The sequence below is a fragment of the Pan paniscus genome, chromosome 6 (genome assembly GCF_029289425.2).
Source record: "Pan paniscus chromosome 6, NHGRI_mPanPan1-v2.0_pri, whole genome shotgun sequence".
In the NCBI taxonomy this organism is placed as follows: domain Eukaryota; kingdom Metazoa; phylum Chordata; class Mammalia; order Primates; family Hominidae; genus Pan; species Pan paniscus.
In genome coordinates, this window is record NC_073255.2 from 172,317,821 (window position 1) to 172,341,831 (window position 24,011).

The window sequence follows — 24,011 nt, forward strand, 5'->3', positions numbered from 1 at the left end:
TCTTAGTGTACTGAAACTGCTTTAATGTGGTCAGTGACCCTCACACCACCAAGCCAAAGGATTCTTTCTCTATTCTCATTCTCCTCGAACTTCGTATTGGACTATGTCCACCTCTGTGCCCTTCTTCCTGAAACCTCCTTGGCTACCTAGAAGCAACACTATCCTGAATCTTCCTATTCCTCTTTCTCTCTCTCTCTCTGACCTTTCCCTTAGAAAATCTCTTCCTTTGGATTCTGAGCCAAACTTTTCCATCTTCCTTTTACCTCTCCTACTGTTCTTATTAAAGTATCTTTTTCACTTCTACCCCTGAAACGTAGGAACCCCAAAAGTTTAAGTTGAGTCCACTGTTCTTCTCTCATTTTCTTTTTATTTTTTGAGACAGAGTCTCTCACCCAGACTGGAGTGAAGTGGCACAATCACAGCTCACTGCAGCCTTGATCTCTCAAGCTCAAGCGATCCTCCCCACTTAAACTCCCAAGTAGCTGGGACTACATGAGTGCACCACCAAGCCTGGATAATTATTATTATTTTTTTTTTTTTTTTAAGAAATGGAGTCTCACTATAATTGACCAAGACGGGCTAACATAACTCCTGGGCTCAAGCTATCCTCCAGCCTCGGACTCCCAAAGTGTTGGGATTACAGGCGTGAGCCACTGCACCCAGCTCTTTTTTTATATTCTCATAGGGTCAGGCATGGTGGCTCACGCCTATAATCCCAGCACTTTGGGAAGCCGAGGCAGGCGGATTGCTTGAGGCCAGGAGCTCAAGACCAGCCCGGCCAACACAGTGAAACCCCATCTTTACCAAAAAATACAATAATTAGCCAGGCATGGTGGCACGTGCCTGTAGTCCCAGCTACTCAAGAGGCTAAGGTAGGAGAATTGCTTGAACCCAGGAGGCGGAGGTTGTGGTGAGCCAAGATTGCGCCACTGCACTATAGCCTGGGTGAGAGAGTGAGACACTGTCTCAAAATAAAAATAAAAATAAAAGATTCTGATAGTCTCTTTTAAGGTTCATTCATCCAATTAAGTATTTATTGAGCATCTACCATCAACCAGGTTCTGTTTGGGTTGCTTAAAATAGATTAGTGAACAGAACAGACCAAAAAAAAAATCCTCTGTCCTTATAGTGAAATAATTCTATGCTACCAAGCACACTCAAAACTATCTTCCCCTAAATACTATTTCAAACACATCACTATCATGACTTAAAAACAACAATAACAAGCTTGCAATGATTCCCCTCTTATCAGCATCTAATTTTCTATGCCTTAGTTCAAAACACTTGATAATCATTTTCTATTGTATCCATACAGGTTCATTTTCCATTACTCTCTGATTCAAGGGAATTCCAGGCAGGCCAATCTTCTGATTACCCCTCAAACACATTCCTTATATTTCTATGTGGTCAAGTGATTACTGAAAATATATGTTTAGTACTTAGACATTGTTTTACAAGTGTACTGAATTAATAGAGAAATTCAAAGATGAATGTTTTTTATTCCTTCAAATGCATAAAAATAGCAAACACTTAGACAAAGCGACGATGTGCCAAACACTATTCCAAGCACTTTATATACATTAACCCATTTATTCTACACAACAATCCTGGTATCTCCATTTTACAAATGAGGAAGCTGAGTCCCAAAGACAGTAAAGTAACAACCTAGGTCTCACAGATAGTAAGTAAGCGGCAGAGCCAACATTCATATGTAGGAAGCCTGGTTCCATACTACCCAGCATACTCCCAGCAGAAGTAATAAAAACAAATAGAGTTCAAAACTGAAACTGAAAACTATATTCGACTATAAAAAGTTATGTATAATAAATTAATCCTTTACTCCAAATAATGAAGAACAATATTTCCTCTAATATGTCAAGTTTAAATTATAGAATTTAATAGTATATAATAAAAACCACAATCTACAAACATGAATACACCATCTATCATTCAGAGTTCCCCAAAGCTGAAAATACTTGCTAGGCATGACAAAGAATATATGGTGACACAGGTCTAACTTGTGTTCTTTTGTTAGCATGCATATATTAAAGTATTTTGCTGTCATCCTTGCTTTCATCAGAATCAAAATAGATTTGAATACAATCTTTAAGGTTTTTTTGTTTGTTTGTTTGTTTTTGAGACGGACTCTTGCTCTGTCACCCAGGCTGGAGTGCAATGGCATGGTCTTGGCTCACTGCAACCTCCGCCTCCTAGGTTCAAGTGATTCTCCTGCCTCAGCCTCCTGAGTAGCTGGGATTACAGGCACATGCTACCATGCCCGGCTAATTTTTCTATTTTTAGTAGAGACAGGGTTTCACCATGTTGGCCAGGCTGGTCTCGAACTCCTGACTTCGTGATCCACCTGCCTCGGCCTCCCAAAGTGCTGGGATTAAAAGACTGCCAGCTTTACTTTTTGGAAGCAAAATTCACATGTAGGACTAGGTCCTGTGTGACAGAAAAAAATTTAGGAGAAGCAAAAAAAATCCCCAAAGCATTTAACTCATATAGGTACTCTTCAACCTATCACCAACTTTATGGCTAAAGGATCTTTTAAAGGGTTTCTAAGGACTCATAGAGAATTCAATTATTTTATAACTGATTACATAAAATTAAAATCCAAAGGCAGAGGTTTTTTCATAAAACAATCCTGACATATTAAAAGATAGGGAGTGCCTAACTACAACATTATCATTTTCTTCTCTTTCCAGTTTCCCCTGCTCTTCAGGCAGAGAAAAGACATAAATTTGTCAGGTTTTGAGATGGAGAGATTAAAACAAACAAACCAGGACAGGGATGCTAGTTTGATTTGGAAAAGGCTAGACTGTATGTAGCCTTTCCAACTAGTAATGACAGCCTAACTAGAAAAGAAAAGGTATGTAGATAAAGGCAGCCAAAAAAACAATGCCATCAATGCCTTAGGCAAAAATCCACAGCAGCTACTATTCCCCACTTTATTTTCTGCCTCTCCTCCCTTTTCCTGGGTAAGGAAAGCACCCAAAGCACCCCCAAGGCCACTCACAGAAAACCAATTTCTTCCCAAGCACTGTATGAATTAAAAAAAAAACATAAACTATTAATAATTTGAGATTAATTCAATTTAATCTCAAATTTTCGAACAGTTTGGAAAAGATTTTTCAAACAGGGAGTCGTTTTCTCCTCTCCTCACCTACAGCAACCCACTATGACACTCATAAAGTCATCCCATACTCCAAGGGATTAAATACAAATTTCCTGGGGAAAACACTGGATTTGGCAGCTATCACTGAAGATATTCCCAAATACTAAGGTTCTCCTGTATACCCTGTATTTGATATTTTCTTCCCTCCCACATACACTGGTGACATCAAGAAAGATGGATAATCCTTCTCAAGATTCTCTACACAATGGATATCTCAACTCAAATCTCAAATCCAAAATTAAAACATGAAAACCCCTGTTAAAACAAACCCCCCAAGGAGAAGGCAATGGCTTTCTATTCTAGTGTTCATTTTCAACAGCACACACGATCAGCTAAATAAGGAAGTTTTAAAATGTCAAAAATATTTCTGTCATATTACTAGAATGAAAGAGGTCTAAGGATAGAGGCGATGCCAACGAAAAACAGATTATTTCCCAATAATGTACTATGTTGCATCATCTTAATCACTATTTCCCAAGTCACTAAAAGGTTCATGGCATTATGATAGGTCCTATATTTTATAATAACAATAAAGAAAATGGTAAAATTAAGTTTAATTTTAAAATTATAAGCACAGTTGAGATGTTTTCAGACTCAACTGTGGGAAACTTTGAGATCCACATGCTACATACAGTAGAGGAATACCTGAGACATTGAAGGAAGCAAGAAGATAATAAGTGGCAATACAGTATTATTCATCTACCTCATTTACAAAGCGAGAAACAAGAAACCTACTTTTTTTCCCCAGCTTTAAAATAAAATGTAAAATTTTCCTTCACAAAACAAAGTATGCTATCCAGAAATACACAACAGATCCAGAAAGTTGGCTTAATGCAGGGTCTACAAACCAAAACAAAGAATTAAAAAAAAACTTCAAAGTTCACAGAACTTAAAAAAAAATTCCAACCAAAACATATACGGCTGATGTTTAACCAGACCTGTTTTTTAATATTACCTGTGCAAAACAAAGATATCGAAGTAAATGAAAGGATAAGTTTTCATTTCACAATCTCCCTGTATACTTCCTCAGCCTGCGGACCTACCTTTATTCATCCTTAAAGGGAGTTGGTAGCTAGAAATATTTAATGCCCTACTTCATCAGAATTTTCTTTAGCTCTGATCAGGCCATTATTAAAGTCATCCAGTAATATTTACTGGTTATAGCTATTCAAATGTGAGTAGTCTCCTAATAACCGTTCTGAACTAATATACACATAGGAAGCAGGTAAGGCCTAAATTTCTCTTTTACAAATGAAGTATGTTCATTTCTCTTACTGTAATAAAGATAATATTTCTTTATTTTCCAAGCTCCTATTCTCCAGTGAATATCTTTAAAATCATTCAAAAACACTGGTAGCTATTTTCTACTAAACTTTTTTTTTTTTTTTTTGGAGACAGAGTTTCATTCTGTAGCCCAGGCTGGAGTGCAGTGGTGCCATCTTGGCTCACTGCAACCTCCGCCTCCCAGGTTCAAGCAATTATCCCAGCCTCAGCCTCCCAAGTAGCTGGGATTACAGGGGCACACCACCATACCTAGCTAATTTTTGTATTTTTAGTAGAGATGGGGTTTCACTATGTTGGCCAGGCTGGTCTCAAACTCCTGACCTCAAGCAATCCTCCCACCTCAGCCTCCCAAAGTGCTGGGATTACAGGTGTGAGCCACCACACCAGGCCTACTAAAACTTTTTGAGGCTGTTATTGGAGTAATCATCTATCACTTTCTTCGCTTTTGCGAAGAATTGGATAACAAATTGCAGTTTACTATCAAAGACAAATAGACCACATTTCCTCAGTTCTCTACTCTTCAAAACCTTGGTGTCACTTTAGGGCATGAGGGACTAAAGAGGAGATGGAATCAATTATCTGACAAATCCTGTAGAATTTCCATCCTAACGTCTCTCAGAATAGCTCCTTACCTCAGTGGCTTGGTCTCTAATTTTTCAAACAAACCTCAACTGTCAACCCCAAAATATGCTGCACACTATTGAAAGAGTAATCTTTCTGAAAAACACTCTCATGTTTTCTCCTGCTCCCTATCAACCTCTACTGGCTTCTTATTGCTCAGCAGATTAAATTCAACCTGACACCAATACACCTTTCATAATCTAGCTCTACCCTACTAATACAAATTTATCTGCCACCATTCCCAGTAATTAACACTTTAGTCCATTGAGATCAGACTCCTTACATCCCTCTCACATCATGCTAGCCCCTATCAAGTGTTTGCTCATTCTTTACTGTGGTCTAAATGTCTCCTCCACAACGCATATTGAAATTTAATTGCCAGTGTGGTAGTATTAAGAGTTGAGGCCATTAAGAGGTGATTAGGCTATGAGGGCTCTACCCTCATCAATGATAATGCCATAGTAATGGAAGTAGGTTCCTGATAAAAAGCAAGTTCTGCCCTCTCTGTTCTTGTTCTCTCACCCTCTCTTGCTCTTCTACCTTACACCATGGGATGACATAGCATGACGGCCCTGCCAGATGCCAGTGCCATGTTCTGGTTCTTCCCAGTCTCCAAAACCATGAGCCAAATACATTTCTGTCGATTATAATTATCCAGTCTGTGGTATTCTGTTATAGCAGCATAAAATGAACTAAGACATGCTTCCATTCCCTATATAGAACGTACATAATGTTCTCCTTCTGGATATGCTAGCCTATACAAACAGTACACAATCTTTATTCAAGACTCATCTTCTTCAGGAAGCCTCACTCCTAGGACTTTAGTCTGAAGATATCCCTGTACAAACAGACTGGACTCATACTACATGTAGCACACATTATTTGTACACTGCTTTGGACAGTGCTAATTATATCATTATGAAAGCATTCTTGACAAGATAAACTCTACAAAGAAGTTCTGCCAAATTTTCCAAGAAGTGGTTCCATAAGCAAAGTCTGTTTGAAAAATTGATTAAGGCTGGGTGCAGTGGCTCAGGCCTGTAATCCCAACACTGTGGGAGGCCGAAGCGGGCAGATCACCTGAGGTCAGGAGTTCAAGACCAGCCTGGCCAACATGGTGAAACCCTGTCTCTACTAAAAATACAAAAACTTAGCCAGGTGTGGTGGCGGGCGCCTGTAATCCCAGCTACTTAGGAGGCTGAGGCAGGAGAGTTGCTTGAACCCAGGAGGCAGAGGTTGCAGTGAGCCAAGATCATACCACTGCACTCCAGCCTGAGCAACAAGAGCAAAACTCCATCTCAAAAAAAAAAGAAAAAAAGAAAAGTTGATTAAATAATCCTGATTTTGGCAGGGCACAGTGGCTCACGTCTGTGATCCCAGCACTTTGGGAGGCTGAGGCAGGTGGATCACCTGAGGTCAGGAGTTTGAGACCAGCCTGGCCAACATGGTGAAACCCTGTCTCTACCACAAATATAAAAATTAGCTGGGCATGGTGGCACACGCCTGTAGTTCTAGCTACTTGGGAGGCTGAGGCAGGAGAACCGCTTGAACCCAGAAAGCAGAAGTTGCAGTGAGCCGGGATGGCACCACTGCCACTTTAGCCTGGGTGACAGAGTCGGACACCATCTCAAAATAAATAAATAAAGACATTTTATTATATCACAGCATAGTGGCTCACACCTGCAATCCCAGCACTTTGGGAGGCTGAGATAAGAGGATCACTTAAGCCCAGAAGTTTGAGACTACCCTGGGCAACAGGATGAGCCCCCATTTCCACAAAAAATAAGAAAATTAGCTGGGCATGGTCCCGTGCCTGTAGTCAGAGCAACCTGAGAGGCTGAGGTGGGAGAATTGCTTGAACCCAGGAGTTCAAGGCTACAATGAGCTAGGATCATGCCACTGCACTCCAGCCTGGGCAACAGAGACCATCTCAAAAAAAAAAAAAAGAAAAAAAGTTCTAGTACGAATGAAACAATGTAATGACTAAGATTTGATACTATTTGAAGCTGAGTAACAGGTATATGGTGGTTCATACCTACTTTTGTACTTGTTTAAAAATACCAAAAGTTCCTTTTTAAAAAAGTACTAATAACGTCTTTATATCATTTTAAATGACAAAACCAAAATATAACATTTTCTTTACCCAAGGAATACATAGGTCCCTACTGACAGTAAGAAAAATGTTTGCAGAAAGATTTAATGCAGAATCCTAATTCTCATCTAGAATTAATAAAAGTTAGAGGAAAAAATATAATCAAATAGAAAGGATTTCCATGAAAAGAAAAATTAATCCTAACTACTAAAAGCAACACTGTTTATATTATAAAACTTCATTCAATTAGAGCATTCACAAGACGGTCCACCCAAATAACTGACGAAAATTTAAAACTTCAGAAAAAAATCTTAAGCAAAATATGGGAGGCAGAAAATAAAGGGGAAAAAAGGAGAAAAGTTGCTACAACCAATGTTCAATAACACAAATCAGCCAATGTTATTTTAGAAAATTCACAATCTGAAAACACCTGATGCTCTAAGGGAATGGATTAAAAGGTTCTTAAATAATCAGAAAATTAGCACTTCCACTCTATTCCAAACTCTGAAAAACATGCTCAGAAAATTTCAGATATTTGGATTAATGACCATGTATCTGTTTGTTGCTATTAAGAAATGCTCCACCCCTTTGAAATTTCAGTCTAATTGCTTTTCAAACTTCAATCACTATTTTGCCTACATCATTCACTAATTGCTTCCAAAAGCAGTAACATAAGATCTACTAATTTTTTTTTTTTTTTTTGGAGACAAAGTCTCACTCTGTCACCCAGGCTAGAGTGCAATGGCGCAATCTCAGATCACTGCAACCTCTGACTCCCAAGTTCAAATGATTCTCCTGCCTCAGCCTCCCGAATAGCTGGAATTACAGGCACGTGCCACCACATCTGGCTAATTTTTGTATTTTTAGTAGAGATGGGGTTTCACCATGTTGGCCAGGCTGGTCTCGAACTCCTGACCTCGTGATCTGCCCACCTCGGCCTCCCAAAGTGCTGGGATTACAGGCGTGAGCCACCGTGCCTGGCCACATCTACTATTTTTAAGGGAAAGCATTTTATTCTTCTAATTACACTGCTTTTTTGCCTTGACCTTTTTTCCAAACTGGTTTTAGGCATATCCACAAGCCAATTTTGATTATTTTGATTTCAAATTCTACTCCATAATTGCTTTAAAACTCAAGAGGTGAGATTTTAGCAGCCATACTTTAAAAAAGTTGTTTTTGAACAGTTATCTGACATACACACTTATACAAATAGCAAGACTTATCCTAATAGCAATACATCATCTGCCCATCACCCAAAGCAATTAAAGCTTAAAACAGGACAACTCTCCTGTATAAACAGAGTTTAATAATAAAGAAGCCATACTTGAGGCCGGGCACAGTTGTTCACACCTGTAATCCCAGCACTTTGGGAGGCTAAGGCAGGCAGATCACGAGGTCAGCAGTTCGAGAACAGCCTGGTCAACATGGTGAAACCCCATCTCTACTAAAAATACAAAAATTAGCTGAGTGTGGTGGCGGACGTCTGTAATCCCAGCTACTCAGGAGGCTGAGGCAGGAGGATTGCTTGAACCTGGGAAGCAGAGGCTTCAGTGAGCCGAGATCGTGCAGCTACACTCCAGCCTGGGTGACAGAGCGAGACTCCGTCTTGGGGAGTAGCGGGGAGAAAAAAAGCCATACTCACAAATAAGCCTGTTAAGATGAAAAATAAACTCATACTCAAACTGTGTTATACCATCCTTAAAGTTAGGTTTTCCTACCAAGTAAAAGTAATCATCTTCTTTTTAGTAGCTTATAATTTCTCTCTTCTGATAAAAGAAAAATACGCTGCTAAAATCTAAGTACTAAAATCTGAGACAAAATAGTGGTGAAATTTTTTATAAACTTTGTAATTAAATAATAAAGAATCGTATCATAAAAAAGAAATGTGTCACAGAACCAGTTAGATTCTATTATAGTAGAAAAAGTTGACATTTACCACATAATCTTTTCTAATAAAGAAGTCCACATAACAAGATTAAAAACAACTGTGAAGTTCTTTTAGAAAACCAATAAATGCATGATTAAAAAGTCCCACATATCTTCTTTCCTTGCATCACAAAAATAACTGGGTAAATTACGCTAGCTTTTAAATTTGAGTACTCTCAACTTTTGAGGAAAATATGTATATACTACAATCTTTAAAATATTGAGGATATTGTCATCTTTTATTCAGGAATGGATATTTGCAGATTTTTCCTAATATCTTTGAGGTAACATAAAATATTATAAAATCTCAGAATGTGTTAAACAAGTTTTATCCAATACATGCTATTCCAGTGGGATAAAAACCATTTACAAGTTCCATTTAGATTAAGAAATCCTTTGAGAAAATTATATAGTACATTCTAGTTATACTGTTTCTAGAACAGCAAAAATCTCTATAACCTATTTCCCTACTGTTTGCTTCAGAACCAAATGAGCTGAATGTAACTTCCTTCACAAAGAGTCAAGACAGTATTATAGTTACTGTAAGAGAGCTAACTAACTGAATTTTCACCAGAGGCTGAAGTTTTCACAAATTAAAACCATTTTACTTAAATGATCTATAAAAATAATAACACTAAGTTTAAACATATTTAATTGAGTACTATTTGCAGTCACATTAGAAAATTTAATTTTAGGCCTGGCATGGTGGCTTACGTCTGTAATCCCAACCCTTTGGGAGGCCAAGGTGGGCGGATCACGAGGTCAGGAGTTCAAGACCAGCCTGACCAACATGGTGAAACCCCGTCTCCACTAAAAATACAAAACTTAGCCGGGCATGGTGGCACACGCCTGTAATCCCAGCTACTCAAGAGACTGAGGCAGGAGAATCGCTTGAACCTGGGAGGCAGAGGTTGCAGTGAGCCAAGATCGCACCACTGCACTCCAGCCTGAGTGACAGAGCGAGACTGTCTCAAAAAAAAAAAAAAAAGAAAGAAAAGAAAAGAAAAAGAAAGAAAATTTAATATTTTTCTCATACAAAACAACAAAAAGATAAATTTATTAAACTGAAGAATATGGATTCCTTTTAAAGCCAAGATTAGGGAGGAGAAAAAAGGGAAGATTTCTAAATCCAAACTGCTTAAACTGGTAAGATATTTTTTCATTCCTTTAAAGCACACAAAATCATTTTTAAAATAAGACTCCCCTAAAGCTAGGAGTTCATCCTCTGGCAACACCCTTTCTTTAACAAATGAGTTGCAAGTTATCGCTAGTACTCCCATTTAGACTCAAGTTGAAGGGCATTACAAAAACAATTTTATTTTTCTGCACTTTGTCATTTGATTATAACTGTCTCATCCTAATTTTATAATAGGCCAACTTTAAGTGATTCATGTTCAAAACCTTCTTACAGAAATAATCTATCAATCTCAAGAATTCAACTACTCAACCTGGCAGAAAGTATTCCAAATTATCAAAAGAAACCATGAAAATATGAAGCTTCAGTGTTCATAACGTTAGATCAAAAAACTAAAACCAAGCAAAAATATTTAGAAACCTCAGCTTCCTATTTCCTATCAAAATGTTAAAGAACTTTAGATATCTTCTTTAAACGTACTAAAGATACAAAAGGAAATTCCTTTTGACTTCAGAGGGCTGAAATGAAGAATTCAGTAACTGCGGGCAAAAATTATGGAGGGGAAAGAATTACTTGAGAAAATATTTCGTGAGACAAATACCTTTTTTTAAAAAAAAAGATGTATTAAAATCACTTACTCCCTTCTACCAGACAAACAATCCTCTCCTAGAACTCACTGCTTACAATTCAGTCAAGTATGACTGCCAAGAGTTTCTAAACCTGTGTTAGGATTTTTCAAAGTGGAAAGCTTCTCCACCAGTGTATTACAACAACAAAAAGTATATTTTTTAGAGTTAAAGATCAACTATTAAATACACTCCTACTGATAAACTAAATGTAAGTGATTAAAAAAAAAACAAAACTCAACTTGTAACTTAGCACAAAGTTTGCTATATAAATTGCTTGCAGTTCTAAGAGTAGGTATTTATTTGGTCCCCCAAATTGGGGCTTAAGTGGCTGAAAGAAAAAAGTTTTATAAACAGCTTTTCTAACCTTAGTTTACATTTGGTAAAACAGACCATTTATCACAATCAAGTGAACATAATGCCAAATGTTAAGGTTCCAAATTTTACAGGTAAAATTTGTAAAAATTACAATAACCCAGTAATGGACTGCCACATGAGACTGTCACTGATTTTAAACATTTTTACATATATCTTAAGAATACAATGTCATGTATGTCATGTTTAAACTTGGGATGTATGTATTTGAACTATGTAATCTTGGTTGCTTTTCTGGTAATTCTTTATCTCACAGTGGTCTGATTATAGCCAGGGCTGCTTCTTCCCATTTTACCATTAGTCAGTACATCTTAATTTTGCTTTCACCAAAACATGGACATCATAAGCCACCTCTTGCTTCCAGTTTTCTACTTTTTACTGTAGATAACAATGACAGTGAGTTCCACCAAATGCATGTATGTGCACAGCTTTGTCATTCTTTTCCCAGCCCCCTTCTTTTCTATGAGAAAAATACGAGGAACTTAGGTTTATATAAAAATATCGATTTTTCTTTTGCATACATAACTAATGGATTTTCAAGACAAGACAATTTATTCTGATAACTATCATCCTAGAAATGTCAAGAGAACTTCCCAAATCCAAAAATAAGAAGAAAATCTGATATTAACTGGAGAGGAAATTTCCACTCAAATCATAAATAAAATGTCATCAATTAAGCTGAACATCAATAAAACTCAGTCAAAAATCAAGCCTCAATACAGAACCCACACATAACCCACATGTAATCAAAATATCACTTATATTTGCTAGCGGAGTTCACAGATGAATTCTGTATGTGCGCCAGATTTATCTTATTTTGTAATGCTGGGGTTAATATTTATTGGTATAAATCAGGGCCCACACTAAGTGTCCTGGGGAGAGGCAATCCAAAGAACGCTTAGTAGCATGATAAAACCGGTCCAAAACGAAAAAAAAAGAGAAAAAGCCACGTCCTAACACAACAGAGCGAATAAGCGACAAATAGATCACAGAAAGCAAAACGAAAACGGTCCCCTCCGGAGTAGCCTGAATAAAAGATCTTCACTCATAACGTTTAATAGTATCCTACCTCACTTCATTCACTTCCCAACTTCCTTTACTTGTCAAGGGCCACCACGGGGCTTCCCTTTTTCTGGAAGTGTATATTGAAAGGATCTGTACAGGAAAGAGGGAAGGAACGGACAATTCTCAAGAAGGCTGAGAAACAGGTGGGTTAGCAGGAGCAGGAGCATAATCTAGATACTTAAGGGGCAGCTTTAAAATGACAGATGTGGTGGAAGGAAAGACTGCAAATCGGAAGCAGCTCTAGTGTGGCAGATACACTGTGGGCTGATTGCAAGCACCAGAGGGGGGCAAAGGCTAACTCCAGAGTGGTAGCAGTGGAGCAAAAAAACAAGCAGCAGGACGAGTGGGCAATGAGCAGTGGGATTAATGAGCAGCAGCAGCCAACACGGGTCAGAGTGGAAGTGATGGCTTTGGTCTTGGGAGACGGGGGCCAGTGGGAAAGGACGTCAGACAGGGAACAGGGGATTGGGGAAACAAGGAGGGCTGAGACCTAAGAATCCTGCCCCGGTGAAAATGCAGGGGGAAAAGCTGGAGACCAAAAGCCGCCTCGGCTCCCCAATTAAAGAAATTCTCGAAGGAGAGTCGCTGCTTGCCGCCGCGCTGCCTTCTGACCCGCTCCCTTTTCCTGATGGTAACTGCTGTGGCGTAAAGGGGAGAGGGAGGAAGAGGAGGAGGAGGAAGAAGACCAAGGAGGAGGAGGGTGAAGATGAGGCGGGGGGTGGGGAGAAAGGGGGGTGCGGCCTGTACAGTCCCAGCGAAGCCTCCGCTCTCTCGTAGCCGGTCAGCCCCGGGTTTCCCCTAAGCCCAGCCCCGCATAGACTCACCCGCCTGCCTTGCCTCGCTTTTCCCTCAGCCGACTCCACGGGCTGCCGCGTCCTCACAAGAAACCACCGAACGAGCGTCTGGGAAAAAACTCTTCAGAACCGGGCCTGATTGCTTCAGCGAGTCCGACCTTTACGGCTGAGAGAGAGACTCTCAGCTTTCGGTGGGTTCCACAGCCAGACGGGCCACCATCTTACATTAGGGTAAGACTCCTCCGGCCTCCCGTGCGCAGGCGCACGCTGATCCGGTCAGGAGGGGCGGGGGAGGGGCGGGAGGAGCGGCGGGCGGCTGAGTGGGAGGTTGCGGTGGCCGCTCCCGCAGCACCCTGGGAGTTGGAGTCCTCGGAGGGTAACCTCCCAGGGGCACGCCGGGAGTTGAAGTCCTCTCTCAGAGGGCGGAGGGGATCGCCCACCTCACGTGGCTGCTGGACTGATGCCTTTCTTCGTGTTTTGCTTCCTTCTCTGCACGCGTGTGCTGCTTCAATGTCATTTGGTCGGCGGTTTTCACTAGTGATTCCGTGTCCTCGGTGTTTGCGGAAATGTGCTACCCCAAGACTGGGGCGAGGCTAAACAGTTTTTCGGGGAGCCCGGAATGTTTATTCTCTGCCCCGCCCACCAGGGATATCTAAAGGGGGCGGGGTGGAGGTGGAGGCAGGTTGGGGGTACGAAGAGCGCGGGATTTGATCTAGGGTGAGAATTTGATACAGACTTGGCGTCTGTTTGCGAACAAGGAGGAAACAGGCGCCTGTTTAATTCATTTCCCTGTCCTTGCGCATTTGGGGCCACCACCCTTGATCCCCTCTTCACTGTAAAATCTCCAGTGAAGACATACACTAAATTGTTCTGTGCAGATTACCCAAGAAAACGGAACACCCGTGCACTTACAATAACGTGCTTCTGTTGGTGTGAATTTGAGAATTTGCGGACCTCGGTGCAAATTAGTGTTAGTTCGGTGTCCAGCCAGCACAGCTGTGTGCAAGTTTACAAACTACACACATCGGCACATCCCCAAGAACAATAAATGCAGCCACAATCCCTACGAGCACTGAGGAATCATCAGTCACAAAAGTCAGTCAATGTACTGGTCGCCCCGTTTGCATCCCAGAACTCTGGTGGAAGTGGCGCTCGAAGCAGTAACTTTTGCTTATTGCATGTATTCTTCACCCACTCATACAGCAAATACTCAATGAGCTCCTCCTAGCTGCCGGGTACTCTTCTATATATTGAGAATACAATGGTGAGCAAAATAGAAACAATTCCCTGTCCCCATTCTAGTGATGTGTTGGGATGAGGAAGAGGAGAGAGGAGGCATTATTTTAAAAATACGTTATTAAAATGCATAGTATGTCATAACCGATTTTAAAAACTTAAAGCAGGGAAGGGGAGTAGGGAAAGAGGTTGCAGTTTTAAATTTACGAACTTAATTTCATAATAAGCCCTCATTTCATTGTTTTTCTTTTTTTTTTTTTTGAGACGGAGTCTAGCTCTGTCACCCAGGCTGGAGTGCAGTGGCGCGATCTCGGCTTACTGCGACCTCCGCCTGCCGGATTCAAGTGATTCTCCTGCCTCAGCCTCCCGAGTAGCTGGGATTACAGGCACGTGCCACCACGCCAGGCTAATTTTTATATTTTTAGTAGAGACAGGGTTTCACCATGTTGGTCAGCCTGGTCTCGAACTCCTGACCTCAGGTGATCTGCCTGCCTCGGCCTCCCAAAGTACTGGGATTACAGACGTGAGCCAGGGCACCCGGCCTCATTCTTTTGATACATTGGTTTTCTGTGTTTCAGTTTCCTCACTATAAACCTAGAGACAACAGTTACTTGGGTAAAAATTAAAATATGTAATGAAGTCACATTTTACCCAAAGTTTGAAATTATAGAACCATGAAATGATTACCTAGCAAGGAAACTTGGGAAATTATTTGGATTTCCCTTTAGGTAATTAAATGCCTAAACATTCAATATGGTTGACATTTTTATTTAAAAATGTGTTTATTGTTCTTGTATATATTACTGATTCTATAGTAGTATATAAACAAAGTAATGAAAAGAACAAAATAAAAAGAAGCCTTCCCATTATGAAAGATTAGAATCATCACAGTAAAAACTGGAAGGGATCTTAATTAAGCATCACCTAATCCAGTGGCAACCTTATCTTACCCAACATTCCTTTTTTTAATAAATGTTTTTATAATATGCTCTTTGTTAGCCTAAAATGAAATTCATAGGTATATAAACTACCTGTATACATGATTTCATCTGAAATCAAAATGATGTGCTATTTATAATATAAATGATATGAAGAAAGTATTTTATAATAAAATTGTATTTCAATATATAAATGCTCAGCATGACCATTCTAGAAATACAGTCAAGTCATGGTTTGCTAGCACTTATAAATAAAATCTCCAACACTAGGGGGCAATGCCACCCCTGTATTGAGACTGACAGTAAGGAGGTGACAGTTCCTGGGTCACCAATTGTAAGAGTCGAGACCAGCCTAGGCAACCTGCCAAACCTGCCAAAACCAGCCTAGGCAACCTGCCAAAACCCACCAAAAATACAAAAAATAAGCCGGGCGTGGTGGCACACATCTATTGTCCCAACTACTCAGGGGGGCTGAGGTGGGAGGATCGCTTGAGCCTGGGAGGTTGGGGCTGCAGTGAGCCAAGATTGTGCCACTGCACTCCAGCCTGGGTGACAGAGTGAGACCTCATCTCAAAACAAAAACAAAAACAAAACAAAAAAAGCCTCACCAGAAGGTATATATGGACTATGGTGAGTAAGGGGAAGGGTGGCATGAGGTGAATTTAGAGAAAGGCAAGGGCCAGGCCGGGCATAGTGGCTCATGCCTGTAATCCCAACACTTTGGGAGGCCAAGGTGGGTGGATTGTTTGAGGTCAGGAGTTCAAGACCAGCCTGGCCAACATGGTGAAAGCCGGTATCTACTAAAAATACAAAAATTGCTGGGCACAGTGGCTCACGCCTGTAATCCCAGCACTTTGGGAGGCCAAGGTGGGCGGATCACGAGGTCAGGAGATCAAGACCATCCTGGCTAATACGGTGAAACCCCATCTCTACTAAAAAAATATATATAAAAAATTAGCCAGACATGGTGGTGGGCGCCTGTAGTCCCAGCTACTAGGGAGGCTGAGGCAGGAGAATGGCATGAACCCAGGAGGCGGAGCTTGCAGTGAGCTGAGATTGTGCCATTGCACTCCAGCCTGGGCAACAGAGCAAGACTCTGTCTCAAAGAAAAAAAAAAAAATTAGCCAGACATGGTGGTGCACGCCTGTAGTCCCCGCTGCTTGGAAGGCTGAGGCACAAGAATCGCTTAAGCCCAGAAGGTGGAGGTTGCAGTAGTCGAGATCACGCCACTGCACTCCAGCCTGGGCAACAGAGTGAGACTCTGTCTCAAAAATAAATAAATAAATATAAAGAAAGGCAAGGGCCAGATTATCCAGGCCCTTGTAGATAGGAAACACAGCTCTTATACCACAGGAAAAGGAAAGCCTATGGAGGAAAGAGTCATGATCTGACTGACTTCTTGAAAAGACAATGCCACCCAATGTCCATCAATGGGAAAGTTATAAATTTAATTTCAGTGCTTCCATTTTCTGGAATATTACATGGCTATATGAAAAAAACAAAGGGAAAGAGTGACATATTAACCTGGAGGAATGCCCATGATATGTTTATCAGGTAAAGAATAAATAAATACATTATAACATAATATATTGTGTAATGTAATACATTTTTTAGAAATGAAAAGAACCAGTGCAAAATAATACAAATAGATTTCTATATAATCACAGAAAAAAGAATAGAAGGATTCATTACACATCAAACATTTAGTGTGTGTTGGTTACCTGGGAGGATTGTAATTAGATAGGCATAGAGGGAAAGCATAATATTTGCTTTATAAATTAACCAGGCTTAGTGGCCCATGGCTGTAGTCCCAGCTACTTGGGAGGCTGAGGTGGGAGGATCCTTTGAGCCTAGGAGGTCGACCCAGCAATTCTGCAGTGAGCTGTGATCGTGGGCAACAGAGACCCTGTCTCAAAACAAAATGGAAAAAGCAAAAACAAAAGCTTTTCTTCAACCTGAGGAAGTTGATTTTTAAAAAAGAAAAAAAACATTTTCTTTATAAATTGCTTCATTGGTTTTTTTTGCATATGAATTCGTTTTATACATTTTTAAAAAATAGATCACTCAGCTTTGTGGAGAATGGATTGGAGAAAGGCAAAAATGAAAATGGAACAACTAATGAAGAGAATATTTCAGTCATCCAGATGGTAGTTCTGAATGTGGTGGTAGCAGTAAAGATAGGGGGAAAAAAAGGTGATGAATTCAAGATGTATTTTTTTGGAGTTGAAATAATAGGACTTGGTGATGTACTGCACATGAAGTTCTCATCAATGACTCTCAGATTTTCGGGCTTCAGTGGCCTTGTAGATAGTGGCTCCTTTAGTAAAAGGAGAATGGCGAATATTGAAATAGCATCTGTAGAAAGCAGAGCAACTTTATCAGAAAAACAGCAGGATTTCAGGGAAATAATGGCTTCTCATTTGAGACTTGTGAATTTAAAAATCATAGTGATTATGTCTTCCCCAACTTAGTGATTTTTCTTAATAATGTTTATTTGCTTGTTTTCTGCCAAAGAAACTACGTACAGTTGGGTTTATCTAGGCTGGAGGAGGACAATAAAAACAAGAGAGGGTTAATGGGCAACCAGAATTATAGATTGTTTCCCATTTTTTAAGCCTTTTAAAATTATTAATATATAGATTTTAATTTTAATTTTTTTGAGACAGTGTCTCACTGTGTCACACAGGCTGGAATGCAATATAGTACAATCTCAGCTCACTGCAACCTCTACCTCCTGGGCTCAAGCAATCCTCCCGCCTCAGCCTCCTGAGTAGGTGGGACTACAGGTGCACACCACCACATCTGGCTAATTTTTGTATTTTTTGGTAGAGACAGGGTTTCCCCATGATGCCCAGGCTGTTCTCAAACCCCTGGCCCAAGTGATGCACCCACTTCTGCCTCTCAAAGTGGTGTAATTACAGTCATGAGCCACTGCATCTGACCTAGATTTTTTGTCTTGGAGGTGGGAGTCTCACTATACTATCCAGGCTGTTCTCAAACTCCTTGCCTTAAGTGATCCTTCTGCCTCAGCCTCCAGAGTCGCTAGAACTGCAGGCATGAACCACCACACCCAGCTAGATATTTTAAATAAATAACATCATTTTCAAGTTACATTCTTGGGATATATTCTCAAATATAGACTTGCTAGGCCAAGCTTGTCCAACCTGCAGCCCACAGGCCACATGGGGTCCAGGATAGCTTTGAATGTGGCCCCACACAAATTCATAAACTTTCTTAAAACATTATGAGATTTTTTTTGTGATATTTTTGTTTCAGCTATCCTTTGTGTTAGTATATGTTATGTGTGTCCCAAGACAATTCTTCTTCTTCTAATGTGGCCCAGGGAAGCCAAAAGATTGGACACCCCTGTATTAGGCCAAAGGAAATGATCAGTTTCATGACCCTTGTTATGGCTAGATTGCTTTAATATTAATGCATTCTAAAGCCACTTTATTCGTGGGACTTTTTTTTTTCCAAAAACCCATTAATTTTGTGGGTTTTTTTCTGTTATTTAGTTAGTTTTAATCACTTAGTTAGTATTTGAGTGTTAAATATTGGGTATATGGTGGTAAGCAAAACACTAAACTCAGAGATCTTAGGGTTGAAAAGGAGAGACAGACCACAAGTAAAATAATAAGCAAATTACTTATACTGTCAAAGTATTAGGAAGGACAAAGAACAGAATGATAAGAGAAATATCAGGAAGGGATTTACTTTAGATTGGAAAGCCTCTCTGAAGAGATGACTTAATCTGAGATTAAAAGGATTTGAAGAGATTATCCATTTAATGAATGGCCTATGCCAAGACCCGAAGCAGGAAGAAGTTGAGCATATTCCAGGAATGGAAAGTTAGCCTGTGAAGTTGGGTCAGAGAACGCAAAGGCGGAGTGGTAGGAGATGAGGTTAAGGAAGGAAGTAAAATCCAGATTATGCAGGGCTTTACATGAAGTTTGGATAAGAGACAATTGAATGATTTGAAGCTGGAGAGTGACACGACTCAATTTATCTTTTCAAAAGACCACTGGGGCTGTCATGTGGCGAGTAGATCAGAGATAGGCGGTGAATGGAGAAGTGGAGAGACCAGTGAGGACACTACTGCAGAAGTGCAGCCTGGAGATAATGCATGGCTTGGACCAGGGCAGGGCTGGGACTAGGTGAGGGGACTAAGGCAGCATTTGCCTTGGGCACAACATTTTAAAAATTTTTATTTATTTTATTTTTTATTATTATTATTTAGAGACAGGGTCTTGCCTAGGCTGGAGTGCAGTGGCATGATCATAGCACGCTGTAACTAAGATCTTGAACTCCTGGGCTCAAGGGATCCTCCCACCACAGCCTCCCAACTGCAGGCATGCAGCACCACCATGCCCGACTAGGTTTTTTATGTTTTACAGAGATGAGGTCTCACTATGTTGCCCAGGCTGGTCTCAGACTCCTGGCCTCAAGCAGTCCTCCCTCCTCAGCCTCCCAAAGTTCTGGGATTTCAGGCATGAGCTACCGTGCCTGGCCCTAGGGTATAAAATTTAAGCAAACATTTAAAAACTCAGTAATTAAGGTCAATAATGTTTAGATAAAACATTTTAAAAAGTCAAAGTTAATGCAAAAAATCCATGATGAACAAAATATTAAAATATAAGATAAAGACAAAATCCAAGGCTGGGCATGATGGATCACGCCTAGAATCCCAGCACTTTGGGAGGCTGAGGCAGGTGGATCAGTTGAGCTCAGGAGTTCGAGACCAGCCTGGGCAACATGATGAAACCCCATCTCTACAAAAATTATAAAAAATTAGCCAGGCATGGGCATGGTGGCGGACACCTGTAGTCCCAGCTACTCGGGAGGCTGAGGCAGGAGAATGGCGTGAACACTGGCAGTGAGCTGAGACCACGCCACTGCACTCCAGCCTGGGTGACAGAGCGAGACTCCATCTCAAAAAAAAAAAAAAAAATTAGCCAGGCATAACACTTAATAGAATTGTTTGATTTATGTATGTATGTATGTATTTATTTATTTAGAGACAGGGTCTCGCTGTGTCACCCAGGTTGGAGTGCAGTGGTGCGATCTCGGCTCACTGCAGCCTCTGCTCTGCCTCCTACGTTCAAGCAATTCTTGTGCCTCAGCCTCCTGAGTAGCTGGAATTACAGGCGCATGCCACCACACCCAGCTAATTTTAGTATTTTTAGTAAAGAAGGGGTTTCACCATGTTGGCCAGGCTGCTCTCGAACTCCTGACCTCAAGTGATCCACCCACCTCGGCCTGTCTAAGTGCTGGAATTACAGATGTGAGCCACCACATCCAGCCACTTCATAGCAGAATTTTAAAAGCATTTGCTTTAAAACATGACAAGGATACTCACTACTATCATGATTACTATTTAACATCATACTAGAGGGGCTAGCCAATGCAAAAAGACATAAAAAAGAAATAAGACATATATAAACTAGAAAGAAAGAAAAAACTCACTATATTCAGTTATAATGATTGTCAGTATGGAAAATATATGAATAAATAACAAAAACTGAAAGCAATTCAGTTCATAATATAAACATACAAAAACCAGCAGTATTCCTATATATCAGCCACAAGAATACAAAACCATATGAAAAATGCACATGACTAAATAGTAAGACTTGTTAAATCTTGGTAAGGAGTGTTTACAGAGTCATTGGGATTTGTGGCTTCCAGTAATAAAGAGCATGCAAGGTGATTCTGACCAAACTTCTCTCTTATTATGCGAAGGGGGCAGAAGAACACACACCACAAATGCTGCATAGTGTAAATGTAAAATAAGATTTAGTGGGGAAAAAATACTGGCAGAGATGCAGCAAAGCATTATTCCCTATTATCCCACAGAGACACAACTGAAGCCTTCCATAAATAGGCTAGGTATACTCCCCTCCCAAAAAAGGGGCGATTCCAGGTGATAGACTGCACTCCTATGATGTTTTACCTACTTACTGAGAATGGGAAATAGGGAGTAGGCAATTATATAACAATGAGAACTTCCTGGTTGGGAATAACCTTGTTAGAAAGGAGCAGCTCCTGGAGTTCAGATTCTGATAATATTCCTTTTCTCAGACCTGCTGAAGCAGGTTCTTGCTAGGCTACTTGTCTGATTAGCTATTGCCACAAAAGTGCTGTGTAATAACTACCCCCAAGATATAATGGCTTAAAGCATAGTCAGTTATTTTCTCCAACTGCAGGTCAGCTGAGGGTCAATGGATCTAAGCTAGGTTCATCTCAGCAACTCTGCTTCAAGCTGTAAGTCCAGCTGGGATTGGCTCCTCTCTGTGGGTTAGGCTCAGGATTGCTTTCATCTCTGTTCATTCTGGGGCCCAAGGTCAAGAGGCAGCAGCTTCCTGAGGAAAGCTCTTCTCATGGCAATGGCAGAGGTGCAGAAAGGCAAGCCCAAATATGCAAACTTTTTTTTTTTTTTTTTTTTTTTCCTGAGATGGAGTTTCGCTCTGCCACACAGGCTGGAGTGCAGTGGCATGATCTCGGCTCACTGCAACCTCTGCCTCCCGGGTTCAAGCGATTCTCCTGCCTCGGCCTCTGAAGTAGCTGGGACTACAGGCACTTGCCACTACGTCTGGCTAATTTTTGTATTTTTAGTAGAGATGGGGTTTCACCATACTGGCCGGGCTGGTCTCAAACTCCTGAGCTCAAGCCATCCACCTGCCTTGGTCTCCCAAAAGTGTTGGAATTACAGGCATGAGCCACCGCGCCCAGCCTTGCAAACATATTTTAAGCCTCTCTTTACACCACATTTGGTAACATCTCAGTGGTCAAGGCATGTTACCTGGCCAAGTTCAACATTATAATAATTGGGAAATAGAGTCCTCTCCTGGAGGGTGAGAGAAATGAGTGAATATTTACTGAACACTAATTAATGTACCACAATAATGAAAGAGAAACGAATGAATTTCCAGTACCATCCAGATTTGTCTTCACTTTCTGGCTCTTGAAGGTCATTAAAGATAAGTCCTTTATCCTTTCATTAAAGATAACTAACAAGAGGTTGGATAAATACCAGAAGCATTTGCTAAACAGCATAAAAGACATAAAAATAGCCAGGCGCGGTGGCTCAGGCCTGTAATCCCAGCACTTTGGGAGGCCGAGGCGGGCGGATCACGAGGTCAGGAGATCGAGACCATCCTGGCTAACACGGTGAAACCCCATCTCTACTAAAAGTACAAAAATTTAACCCTGCATGGTGGCGGGCGCCTATAGTCCCAGCTAATCGGGAGGCTGAGGCCGGAGAAAGGCGTGAACCCAGGAGGCGGAGCTTGCAGTGAGCTGAGATCGGGCCACTGCACTCCAGCCTGGACGCCAGTGCAAGATACCATCTCAAAAAAAGAAAGAAAGAAAGAAAAAAAAGACATAAAAATATAGTCAGCCTTGAAATGAGAAAAAGTTGGAGCTTAAGTAAGTGAATTGAAGCTATTTCCATTCAAGGGGCATTTGGTCATCCAAAAAAGGCATCTGAGAGACAAGGCTGCCTTCTGCCAATTGCCGAAGGTAAAGAATCCTCTGGCAGCCAAAGATAAAGATCTCCCTCCTTGTTAAATATTATCTTTAAATATACTACTGCTTTTACCCAGGGGCCATTTGCTAGTCTAAGGGGAGCAGCTGAAAATGAGTAGCTTCATGGAAACTGAGGCTAGAGGAACAGGAGTTGGAGGTCAACACATGCTGAAGGTGGGGGCTCTCTGCCCTTGACTGGGACCCTGAAATGCCCTACTTAAGAAAGTAAGGGGGTTGGGCGCAGTGACTCATGCCTGTAATCCCAGCACTTTGGGAGGCCAAGGCAGGTGGATCACTGGAGCTCAGGAGTTCCAGACCAGCCTGGGCAACATAGAGAGGCCCTGTCTCAAAAAAAAAAAAAAAAAAAAAAAAAAAGATTTTAGCTGAGCACCCTGGCACACCTATAGTCCCAGCTACTCAGGAGGCTGAGGCAGGAGGATCATTGATTGTCCAGAAGTTCAAAGCTGCAGTGAGCTATGATCATGCCTGGGTGACAGAGTGAGACCCTGTCTCTAAAAAAAGAAAAAAGAAAGTAAGGGTAGGTCCTCAGGCAATGCAGGAAATTCAAAAACAAAAAAATAAAAAGGAAGGATAGAAACTCAACTTTAGAGAGTAATCTTGGTAACTGGCATTGCAGCATTGCCTTGGACTACTAGCACCATCGGGTTCTTGGTAGAAGGAAACAAAAATGCCCTGGAGGAAGCCTATATTATCCTAGCTTTTAAAGTACACCTGAAAGAAATTTTTAAAATAAAATGTCAGCTGGGCACAGTGGCTCATGCCTTTAATCCCAGCACTTTGGGAGGCCAAGGCAAGAAAACCACTTGAGCCCAGGAGTTCAAGATCAGTCTAGGCAACATCGTGAAACCCTGTCTCTTTAAGAAAAATACAAAAATTAGGCTGGGTGCGGTGGCTCACGCCTGTAATTCCAGCACTTTGGGAGGCCAAGGCGGATGGATCACGATGTCAGGAGTTCAAAACCAGCCTGGCCAAGATGGTGAAACCCCGTCTCTACTAAAAAAAAAACTACAAAAATTAGCCAGGCGTGGTGGCTAATCCCAGCTACTCGGGAGGCTGAGGCAGAATAATCGCTTGAACCCGGGCGGCAGAGGTTGCAGGGAGCCGAGATTGCGCCACTGCACTCCAGCCTGGGCGAGAGAGAGAGACTCTGTCTCAAAAAAAAAAAAAAAGAAAAGAAAAATACAAAAATTAGCCAG

The 24,011-nt window shown here is 40.9% G+C and overlaps 1 protein-coding gene across 12 annotated transcripts in view; it reads right to left on the minus strand.

The window, feature by feature from the left end:
* CNOT4 (CCR4-NOT transcription complex subunit 4) overlaps positions 1 to 14,922 on the minus strand; it is a 149,637-nt gene extending 134,715 nt beyond the window's left edge. For 5 of the 12 annotated variants that reach the window (XM_055115403.2, XM_055115404.2, XM_034965035.3 and 2 more), the window contains exons 1-2: positions 13,127 to 13,371; positions 12,307 to 12,392 (exon numbers count right to left, since the gene is read on the minus strand). The gene's annotated coding sequence lies outside the window, so the exon portion shown is untranslated. Of the gene's footprint in view, positions 1 to 12,306; positions 12,393 to 13,126 lie in introns of all 12 variants that reach the window. The other 7 variants (XM_055115407.2, XM_003813438.5, XM_003813437.4 and 4 more) reach the window with 7 other exon arrangements.
* Positions 14,923 to 24,011: the final 9,089 nt, after the last annotated feature.